General features: G+C 34.6%; 1 long non-coding RNA gene across 1 annotated transcript; it reads right to left on the reverse strand.

The window, feature by feature from the left end:
• Positions 1-3,589: 3,589 nt before the first annotated feature.
• On the reverse strand, positions 3,590-9,251 carry LOC128030962 (uncharacterized). The gene is made up of 6 exons (XR_008188006.1): positions 7,195-9,251; positions 6,692-6,782; positions 5,679-5,808; positions 5,476-5,560; positions 4,789-4,916; positions 3,590-4,691 (listed from the first exon to the last, which is right to left on the reverse strand). It is a non-coding gene; the product is annotated as an uncharacterized LOC128030962 (long non-coding RNA).
• Positions 9,252-9,704: the final 453 nt, after the last annotated feature.

Consider the following 9,704-nt stretch of genomic DNA (forward strand, 5'->3'; position numbering starts at 1 on the left):
GGTGCTTCTAATTAAGTGATAAAAAGAAGTTACAAATGATGTACAAAATAAATATACTTTTCTGTGCACCAAGAAAACATGCAACACTTTGTTTTACTACTAAATTAGTCTCAATTTCTAATTATTATAATTAATATTTCACAAACATTGGAAAGTTGCCTGACCTCCTGTGAGATCTCTGCAAAAAGTCTCACATTAATTCCAAAACATGATGCATGATGGGATACACTAAGCGTTGTATAGCGCTCCGGAGCAGTATTGGAGAGGTTTAGTGTGTGTTAAGGACACCGTGCTTTGGCATTATTAAGACCGGGGACAGTCTCATAGTCACGTACACACACTCTCAAGTGAATAAGACCTCAAGTGTGGGTAACTGGAAAGGGGAAAAGTCTTTAAAATGATCCCTAAATACAGTCGCACGTCAAAGTCTTAATAATTCACTAATTCAATTTAACACTTGTATGATATTGTACAAGCCCCTGGACAATCTAATCTGACACTATCACAATATTGGAAAATCAGTTGCCCCACACAGTCAGAAAGTTTATATTGTTCATTGGCTTCTCATTAAATTACTTCAAATAAGCCCCATCAGTTCATGTTCCCACTATACGTGATCTCCATGACTAGATATTGCTATTAATGACTTGCTTTTAATAATGGATGCATTTAACATTTAATTATACAGCATCTTTGCAGATTATGCTTTCATGGTCTAAAAAAAACACAGTAATGTTGCATTTAATTACATAATATTTCTATCCTTTCTGTCTTACAGGATTGTTTCCAGATAACACTGTAGTTCTCCGTCATGCACAAGGACTCACCTCTTTAACTCCCCCCCCCCCCACCCACCCACCCACACACACACACAGAGAAATGGTTCCTGGATCAGTGACTCAAGACTTTGCAGTGGTTTGATTTCTGCAGAAGATGTAACTTTGTTTTAATTAACCTTATAATGAATACATTGTGACCTTCCAGCAACCCATATACTGTACTGTATACAGAACCAGTGATGACAACAATAGTTAAAAAATAGCATTTATAATATTGATAAAGCATTGTGTTCTCTTTGTCAAGCTTCATACAGTAAACTTTACTTCTGGTGCTTTTATCATAAAAAAGCTTCAGTTCTCATCAGGAGTTTTAGTAAAGGACATATTCATGCACAGCAATCCCCTAGTTCCAGTCATGAAGTGAATGATGTTATTGTTAAAGTTATATTTCTGCATTTTTATGTAGCAGGTGTTTGTTTTCCTGAACACTTTATCTTTCTTCCATTGTTCGGACAATCAGTGTTTACGTGATGCTCTGCTGATTGAGTTTTATAGATGATATTGCACACTTGACATGCATGTCTTCATGATGTTATTTTGTGAGTTTGAAACATTAAGTGTTGTATCACTTTTTGGTCAATAGAATCTTTTAAGAAAATGTATAGTTTTACGGTGTTCTCTGAAAGATATATACCATATTTATAATGTTTTGTTTTTTAATAAAAGAATTTGCACACTGAAAAATGTTAACGTTTACAACATAACTGCCTTTTTTTTCTTCATAGTTTTATTCTTTAAAAACGAGCTTGGTGACAGTGCAGTAATATGTGCACTTTGTCTTTAAATGAGTTTGACATATCTATAAATACTGGAAAACTCTTACAAAATTATGTATGTTCATTATGCTTTATTTCAGTTTTTATTCCTAGAGATTAATTGGTAAAGCAAGGCAAATCACAGAAACAAATTTAAATAATTTAATAACTTAATAATTTCACTCTTTACTTTTTATTAGTAAATGCTCTTGTCTTTGGTCAGGAAAAAATTTATCTTTTAAATTGAATGAAATGAATCTATTGGTTAGATAAGATACAACTGTGACTGTGCAGTTCACATCACGTGTTGTACACACACATGTACACATCGATATTGCCAAATTGTTGTCAAGCTGAATAACAATAATTTCTGTATTTGCATTATTGTTGGAAGAAGGTGTAGACGTTAATAAAACACTATCTAATAGGTGGCAAATTTAATTTATTGTTAACCAATCTATCCCTTTAGCCGAAAAACGGAAAACAGCGTTCATGAATGACAATAAATGGTTAAGGAAGTGTGATGACGCTGCTCAGCTTTGATGTCATTGGCTGTGAATGTCCCTTGTCATCGCAGGACTGTCTGTGGTTGGATTATCTTTTAACCCATATTAAACAGCGGATCATGTTACAAAAGTATGTTTTGCTGCTATTATCACATTAGTAAATATATTAAGTCAACATTGGGTGTTTCTATGTTGAGAAAAATCACCTTTTTACCGAGATCCTAACACTAACCCTAAGAATAACTTCAATGAACTACAAAAAACAGCGCCTAGTATTCCCTTTCCATAGATAGAACGATGGAGGCTTATGGGTAATGTAGTTTAAAAAGTTTTATTAACGAAATGAAATAAATAATATATTGAATGGTAAACTAGACATATAAATATGTTCACTGTGTAAACCACTATGATATATTTGAGAGGCATGGTGAAATTTAGTATTTTAGAGTATGCAATATGTAAAATGCCTTTATGCCACCTTTCCATTCATTTCTGAAAACTGTGCCCAACATTATTTTATCAGCATAGCATAAGTAGTAATCATGCTGATTTTCGCTTTGATATGTTAATTGGACTCTGATTTACAGCCTTTTGAAATGTACAGTTTTTGGCTCTTCCGGGGGGTGCTACTGGGCCCCTGGAGGTAGAAGGGCAGTAAAACCTACATATATGTATTCTCCTCATCATGGACAACAAACTGAGCTGAGTCACATTTATATCTGACAGTTTTCACAGTCCTCTGTTTTCTAATTCTTACATCATTGCTATTATACCTTTTGACAGGACATTGTGAGGCCATCTGATGAAACATGGAAAAATTATAAAGAAATGTTTTGATAATAAAAATAATAGATTATTTATTTGATTTTTGAAGTAAACATCAATAAATATAATGGATGAACCTGCAACAACATGCCATTATCTATTCCCCACTGTTAAGCAGTAATCAAGGACAATGTATACACATTGTGATACTTCACTATTACACAAGGACAAATTCATTCATATATATATATATATATATATATATATATATATATATATATTACTAATAACTAATTAGCAAAAATCAGTGTAAAAATGTCCTCTCACCCCTGTCTCTTGCTCCTCATGTGCTGGACATCGGTAATGTGTGTGCTCTTGGTTTTAATGCAGTACAAGATCCACGTTGATCATTCCTGCTACATTCTCAGTTATCCCTCAAGTGTTTGTAACTATAAAGCCCATGGCACCATCTTGTAATGCAAAATAATTAATCTCGTAACTCCCTTTCTTTCACAAAACAATTGGCATTTGTTACTAAATATAAACAATAATAACTTTCTGGTGTACTGATGTCCCAGATGTCATTAATCTGATCAAATATTTTTATGTCTTAAGTAAAAAATAATCCCAATAATGATTATGTAGTTTTTCCAAGTCTAAAATAAACACATATGAGCCTACCTAGTAAAATGATGTATTTACCTAGAATCTTCAGAACACAATATTCATCATATTCATTTTATTGAAGCATAGACTATAAAGATGATAAAGTAGCATCAAGACAAATAAGATTCAAGGAAAATAATTATTCATCATCAAAAATACAGATGAGTGATGAAATGTCCTTAAAAGTCACAGTCCCATTCAGTCAACTGTGATACAGATCATGTGATACATATAAGACATTGGATACTGTTTCAGAAAATAATGATTCCCATCATCACATCTAAACTGGTTTCATCGTGATCTTCTGTCGTGTCTGGAAACAGTTTGTGGTTGATATCCAACACTGATGTGGTGTAGCTTGTTCTCAGCCAGAAGATTAGATTAGATTAGATTAGATTCAACTTTATTGTCATTATGCAGAGTACAAGTACAGAGCTAATGAAATGCAGTTAGCATCTAACCAGAAGTGCAAGAATATAGTGTTTTATATACATAAAAGTGCAGAGTAAGTAAAGCTATGATATACAGAATTTACAGTGGAGTTGCTATATACAATATTGATCAGAGTATATACAGAATATAAATATGAATTTAATGTAGGGATTGTATGTACATTATGAACAGAGCAAAGAAGAATTATATATACATTATGAATAGCAGGAACTTGAGAACAGTGGTAATAAATACAGTTGAATGAGTGTGCAAAAGTATAGTTTAACTTTTTTATTATATGCAAAATAATAGTAGTGCAATTATATTTATTGTAGAAATAGTTTACTGTGCTTGTACAGTAACAGCTTTAGACAGTTTATAGTGTAATGGATTTAACCATGTGCAGTCTGTGCAAAATATGAGTAGTGCAATACATGTATGTAAAGTACTGTGACCAGTGCAGTAAAAGAGCAGGTGCAGGTTAGATTGGTGGTGCGGTGTTCAGGAGTGTCACAGCCTCGGGGAAGAAGCTCTTCCTGAGTCTACTAGTTCGAGAGCGTAGGCTCCTGTAACGCCTGCCGGATGGAAGGAGGGTGAAAAGTCCATGGTTAGGGTGAGAGGCATCCTTGATGATGTTTCTTGCCCTACCCAGACAGCGCTTCTGATAAATGTTCTCTATGGAGGTTAACTGGGTGCAAGTGAGATCTCCCAGTCCTAAGATCCCAGACCTGGTCAAAGTGAAACAAACAATCCAGATGAAGTTGTTTAATGGACATAGAGCTCATCTTATGAGTAACTATGACCCTTGTAGTACTGTACACTTACCATTCTTCAAGCTGTTTTAAGATCTTTTGAGAAGCTTTTTCTCTGAAGACAATTTACCACATCCTCTTCTTTCACTCCTTTCAAGAGCATCACTTGGTCAAAACCCCTCATTTGGTTGATGAGATCATCTGTACAAAGTAAAATTGTTAAAATACTGCAATAAACAATTTCATTATGCAAGAATTTAGAAAAAGTTACAGAGGCAAAGGACTTGCCCATGAGACTCCATTAGCATGTGTACTTCTCAGAGACTCTAGAATTCATCTTTTGTTGCAGTAAATGTGTTTTCTTCCTCTAGAGTCTTTCTCCAGAGCTAATGACTTCTCTCACAAATGTGTTTTAGTCTGTGCAGTGTAAGGCTTTGCTCAAACCAATCAACTATCAATTCACAATTTATAACACAACATTCACAAAACAGTGAGATAATGTCAATTGGTGTTTATATCAATTAAACCACTTTTATGACACTTGTATGCTTTTAAGAATAACAGGTGGTGTTTTTTTTAAACTTTAGATTAAAAATGTTCCAGTCAAACTTTGCTAACATGCTATAATTATTATAGCTGTATCAAATAAAATAAAATAAATATAAAAACATTGGAAAGAATAATTACGGCTGACATGACCAGTCCTGTGAGAGATCATCATAAAGTCCTGTAACACAGCATTGCTTCAACACACACATACCAGAGGACTTCTGTTTGCTTGAGCACAAGATGACCATCTTCATTTCTCATCCTGAGCAAATCATTTCCTTGGTCTTCCTTCTCTTCTGTGAAACAAGATAATCTTACTCTGTGTGCAATGAGCAATATTTCTCATTAAACATATAATTAAGTTAATTTAAAGTAAGATTCAGACCAGAGCATTTGATGAGTAAACAAATGTACCTGGGAAGAGCTGATCGTGGCAAGAGTTGCTGAGACTCAGTAATAGCTCTTTTAGTTTTTAGGAAGGTTTGTGAGGGTTGGCTCCCCAAAAACTTCTGAAAAAGAAGAACAGCATTATCTGCAAACAATCCTGTAAGACAGAAAGAAAGGAAATATTATTTCATTACATGCAACTTATACATTACTATATACTTTAACTTATACATTACTTACATACATTATTTTTTAGACCATGAAAGCATTAGTGAATTATTAAGACTTTGATGTGGGACTGTATTTAGGGATCATTTTAAAGACTTTTCCCCTTTCCAGTTACCCACACTTGAGGTCTTATTCACTTGAGAGTGTGTGTACGTGACTATGAGACTGTCCCCGGTCTTAATAATGCCAAAGCACGGTGTCCTTAACACACACTAAACCTCTCCAATACTGCTCCGGAGCGCTATACAACGCTTAGTGTATCCCATCATGCATCATGTTTTGGAATTAATGTGAGACTTTTTGCAGGGGTTTAACAAGAGGTCACGCAACTTTCCAATGTTTGTGAAATATTAATTATAATAATTAGAAATTGAGACTAATTTAGTAGTAAAACAAAGTGTTGCATGTTTTCTTGGTGCACAGAAAAGTATATTTATTTTGTACATCATTTGTAACTTCTTTTTATCACTTAATTAGAAGCACCACAAAATAAATTGTCATCTTTAATAGGGTTAATAGGGCGCTAATTTTAGCGCTTTGGGTTCTAGAAAAGCGCATTAAAATGTATTATTAGGGACTATTGAAAAGACATTTAGAAGTTTCTTTTAAAATACAAAGTTGAAACGAACTTTGTCATGTTAAGATCGACACACATTGTGATCTTCATGCTCACTTGGGCCAAATAAAGGAAATGTGCAAAGATGGCAAGTGTGGGTATTTGGACCGTACAACAGTTTAAGAAACAACAAAATGCTGTGCAAATGATAACAACAGGAATGTTTGATAAAAGGGACAAACTATCACAGACCAACCTGCCTCTGCAGCTTTCTGTCTTCTCCATTTCTGAAGGAATACCTCTCCACAAACACCACTGGGGTGACTGCTTACTTTACGTCTTTTCAGCTAAAAGATTAATACAAGGGGAAAGAAAATAAAACAGAATTATATACAGAATGTTAATAGTGATCTGTGAGCAAAATATTTAAGATATAAACAAATATGAATTGAACTGCAAGATGGGAAAAATGTTTTTTTTTTTTTTTTTTTTTTTTTACATTAAAAAGGTATTACAAGCATGGTACAGTAAATGTGATTACTGTGAAATAAGTCATATAAAAGCACATTAAAACACTACCATTACAGTGGTACAACTATAGTTAATTTGGTGATTAATGTGCCATTACTATACTACAGTAAAGCTACAGTTACTGTGGTAAAAAAAAAAAAAAAAAAAAAAAAAAACATGGTAAACGTCTTGTTTACCTACTTTTGTAGGTGTCATGGTTACCATGATTTTACTACAAATACAACTTACATCTTTGAACCTGAAATTAATATAAAACGGATCCCAGGTCTGTGGCACGTCACGTCACGTCACGTGACCGATAGAGTTTAACCAGTTAGCAGCTGTGTTCATTTAGTTAAACACAATGAAACTCAAAGACAGCCTCGGATGACCGATGTAATACAGAGAGTAAACATAAGGCGCTCATCTGATTAATAAAGAAGACAGAATACGTTTTAGGACAGGCATTAAAAGAGCATATTTACTACTACTCACCATAGACTGTATAACTCACCCAACCTGCGGCTCTTGCAAACTGATGGAAAGTATCGCGATGTGTGCTGAATGAGACTTCTTGAACGTGATTTCAAAGCGATAAACATCTCATGTCAGTGACGCTAGAGGCGCTTGACCACGCTTCAGTTTTTGACGCTTTGGGGTTGACGCACAGCGCGTGATGCGCGTAGTGGGAGGGGCGGCACTGTTTATTAATTATGTATTATTATTATTTAGGTCTTTCTGTGTTGATTTGCTGTTTATTAATATTTTTAAAACTATAACGCTAAATCTATCAACATTTATTTAGATGTTATCATATTATCATGTTTCTTTATTTTAATTATATTATTTCGGTCTTATTACAGGTGAAATATTACAGTAAGCCAGAACACGGGCCGAGCGGGGCTCATTCTAAACCCATTAGCGGACATTCATATCACAGAATCTGACAGCGATCAGAGGCTCATCAGCGACATCATTTTAAGAAGCCTTTACAATAGCCTTAATAAAAACTTTTAACTTTAGAGTCTAAAGTAAAAAAATAAAAAATAAATAAAAAAAATAAATCTGTAGGCCTATCGCTAATAAATAATTTATTTATTTTTAGATATTTTTTGTTCTTTTTATTTAAACTAAATTGTTTCTTAATGTGAAAATGTGTTACAGTTATGTGTCAAGGACTTGATATTGAATTCTGTAATAAAAAAAAAATAAATCTAGGCCTATGAAAAAAATAAAAATCAATGAAAAGTAAAAAAAAGAACCATTGCGCATTTTACAGCTAAAAAAGTTTTAATGTGTTTTTGTCACCAGCAATACAGTATGTTGCTCAGTTTTGTACAGTAAGTTAAGCTCCGATTTTTTTTCAAGTTTCAGTGAGTTTCTTCTGTTGTCCTGTGAAAAATTTAATAATAATAATAATAATTAATCAGAAAATATTGTGCTGATGCACGAAAGATGCCTCCAGTTGAAATGCATTAGTTTAAAAAAAACGTGCTGCAATCATGAAAATAAGGAAATAAACGTGTGCCTGCCACGAATAAATAGATTAAATTACGTGACAAAATCACGAACTGCCGTGAGACTGGGTTTCCGTGTGTGGACCACGGAAGATGAGTGTCATTGACTTGCGTTAGAGTTATCCGTGATCTCAGCACAGACTCACTCCGTGCTCGTATCACAGATTTTAGTTAGGCTAACAGAATCAAAGTGAATCTGTATGATGGCAGGACAATGCAATAGTTACAATAACAGTCAGGTTGGTCATGGTATTTGGTGTTGAAAAAAATAAATACTTCAAATGTTGCGTTTCCAGATGAGATAGCACGTCCATTGAGTGAGGTCTGTACTCCATCACTGAAACGATCCGTGTACGGACCACGGAAGATGAGTGTCATTGACTTGCGTTAGAGTTATCCGTGATCTAAGCACAGACTCACTCCGTGCTCCTATCACAGATTTTAGTTCTGACTATAGCCAAAATGTGTGTAAAACGCCATCAAACTGGATTTTATGATGACAGGACGAGAAAAAATGCCAAGTTAATTACATTCCATTGCAACAGTGTCGACGAAAAGCTTGTAAGTTCCTAAACAAGTGAGTGAGGTCAGGTTGTGGAGGTCCGTGCCATCACGGGACTTTTGTAACTGAAACAAACGTAATTTTTATGATGACAGGACAATGCAATAACTACAACAGCTGTCTGGTTAATGTCATTATGGCATTTGATATTGGAAAAGAAACAAATACGTCAAATGTTGCGTTTCCAAATGAGAAAGCACGTCCGTTCAGCGAGTTCTGTACTCCTTCATTGAAACAGGTATCCGTGTGTGGATCACGGGAGGTCAGTGTCATTGACTTGCGTTGGAGAAATATCCGTGGCCGTGTCACGGAATTTGGGGCAATTCCGTGATGGCTTCACGGATTTTGAGTTAAGGACCCGTGGACATTTCACGGAATTCTGTGAGACCAGGTTGCTACTGCAGATGTCTAAAATGTAGTATGAACCCTTTTGTGGCTCTAGAGGAAACTGCACATAATATGATAAATTGCTTCCAGTGATGTCACTCAGTGGTCAAGTTGCATTGTGGATAATGTAGGCACCAGGTTTTGAAAAGGAAGAAGAATATTTGGAATAAAAAAGTTAAAACTTGTGTTTCTGCTGTATTGATTTGATCATTTGCTTTTAAAAATTTCAACAGTCTCATAGTAGGGCAAAGAAGACAAGTGCAATACTTTGTAAAACCTTGCACCTACTTTAC

The sequence above is a fragment of the Carassius gibelio genome, chromosome A16 (genome assembly GCF_023724105.1).
Source record: "Carassius gibelio isolate Cgi1373 ecotype wild population from Czech Republic chromosome A16, carGib1.2-hapl.c, whole genome shotgun sequence".
In the NCBI taxonomy this organism is placed as follows: Eukaryota; Metazoa; Chordata; class Actinopteri; order Cypriniformes; family Cyprinidae; genus Carassius; species Carassius gibelio.